Here is a 2246-nt window from a genome sequence, read left to right on the forward strand (position 1 = left end):
CTACAAGGTCCCTTCCAACCCCACTTCTATGATTCTATGAAACATTTCTGCCTCTAGCTCAGAGGCACGGCCATGCCTAAACTGAAGTTTTGCCTGGAAAACTCCTCAGGAGGCCAAAGTTTAGCCGTCTGCTCAGTCAGGGTCATCCCTGACTAAGCCATCCCAGTCAAGTGTCTAACATGCTCTTCGAAACTTCCATGGACAGATTCCAACACTACACTAGGTAGCCTGTTCCAGTGATTGACCACCCGCATAGTAGAGTCCAACCTACGTTTCTTCTCCTGCACCTTGAGGCCACTGCTCCTAATCCTGTCCGTTGTAGCCACAGAGGAAGGCTATCCTTTACCTCTGTAATTACCCTTCAGGTATCTGAAGACTTATCAAATCCAGCCCCACTCCCATCTTCTCCACACTAAATAATGGTTGATAGTAATACCCAGATCCTTCTCTGAACTACTGCAGCCTGGCCACTGATCGCCCAATCTGCCTTTGTGAGTGCAATTATTCCATCTGAAATACAGATCACAATTGTCTCACTGACTCATCTAATTGGCTGCAGACCACTTTTCCAGTTTATCTAGGTTATTCTGGATCCTAGCCCTGCCATCTGGAGTATCTACAACTTTACCCAACTTGGCTTCATCTGCAAGTTAGCCAAGCATGCACTCGATCCCCTCATCAAAATCATTAATGTCATAAATGTTTTCTTGCCTTCTGTTGTACTGATATAGCATATATGGTCTAGTTGGAAAGCATATTATACTGTATCTATTTGTGTCACTTTTATCACTGTAAACATTGTGTTTTGCAGTCTGTGGACATCTTTATCATTTTTGACATGATTTAGCCAAGGGACTGAAGTATACATACTTAAAGACAACTGCAACTCCCAGCCACAGACAAAAGAAGAGACAGTATTAGGTAGGACACTCAAGGCATTGCTGGCCTGTACTGGGGACAATCAGCCCCTCTATAGCAAAAGCATCTGAGAGAAGTGGCCCATCAGCCACAGGTACTTCAGATGCCTCTAGGATAAATTTCTGGAGGATTCTTTGACTCATCAGCAATTAGTACAATGCTGAAAGGGAGGCTGGTTGAGATATACTTAAAAGGCAGCATGATATGCTTTGCCTTTTATATGTTCCCAAGCTGCTGAAATCAGCAGGAAGGCTGATCTCTAAAAACAATGGCAGGTTTCTCAGGAGGGCTAGGATGTAGCCAGATGATAGGGGAAGAAACTTTACTTGTCTTTTTATTTCTGTCTTCAAACCTGTGGTCATTTTCCCTTGTGCAATTGTTTTGTCTCCTTACTAGCTGCCTGTGGAAAAAACTGTGATCCCCGAGTAAGTAATATTTTGGGCTAGCCCTATCTAGGGAAAGGGAGATCTAAAATTTCTTTCACAACCCAAAGGGGAGGTCACTTAGAGTTGGCAGAGAATGCCTTGTTGCACTAGTAAGGTCTGGTATAAGAGGCCTGGAGCTGAAGCTTATGGGAATAAGGAGTTATCTCAGGGTAAACCTTGGTCTGTTCCTTAGGATAAGCAGGGGTACACCAGGGAGAAACTGAAGGCTCTGGGGATACTCCATCGATGGGTTTGTGATACTTTCCACATAGCTAAGTTTCTAGGTAAGGTCTTGCCATCTCCCTTCTCATGCACAGTATTTTTTCCTCTGTTTTGACAAATATAATCTTGTCCTGCCCATATCCAATAAGGAATGCTGCTGCAAAGATTTTTTTCTAGTGTTGCTTTTACCATGTTACTCCTTTCCCTGAATTCTTCCCTTGACTTCTTTATCTCTCTGGAATCAAAAATAAGTCCCCATCTTTACCTTCTGTCCCCATACCTTTCTGGCATATCTCCTCCCTATCATCTTTCATTAAGTATCAAAAGGCTACTTCTGTCTCATCAGCCCTTGCTGCCTGCTTTCAGTGCTAAAATGTTAAATTTTCAAACTTTATTTTGCTATCTCCCTGGCTGGTCCTCCTGCCTGGAAGGGGATTCCCACAGATTTCTATACAACCACCTCATCATCCTCTTTCAATTTCCTTCTTAAAACTCACTTTTGCCATGGCGATTATAAAAACATGCATACCCTCATCCAGTTAGGCTGCTGGTATATCAGTATTGCCAACCCCACCGTACCAAAAGTGATGCGACAAACTCTTGATGTGGCATGTAAATCCTGAGATGCTATTTTTGGAGTGTACGTGTGGGGGGCTGTGGCTGTGTGCATGTGTGTGTGTG

The 2246-nt window shown here is 43.5% G+C and overlaps 1 protein-coding gene across 3 annotated transcripts in view; it reads right to left on the reverse strand.

Annotated features, from left to right (window-relative positions):
• WAC (WW domain containing adaptor with coiled-coil) overlaps positions 1-2246 on the reverse strand; it is a 122678-nt gene that overhangs the window by 13229 nt on the left and 107203 nt on the right. The gene's annotated exons all lie outside the window — the stretch shown is intronic.

This window comes from Gavialis gangeticus, unplaced genomic scaffold (assembly GCF_001723915.1).
Source record: "Gavialis gangeticus isolate Ggan-Ray unplaced genomic scaffold, GavGan_comp1, whole genome shotgun sequence".
NCBI classification, from domain to species: Eukaryota; Metazoa; Chordata; order Crocodylia; family Gavialidae; genus Gavialis; species Gavialis gangeticus.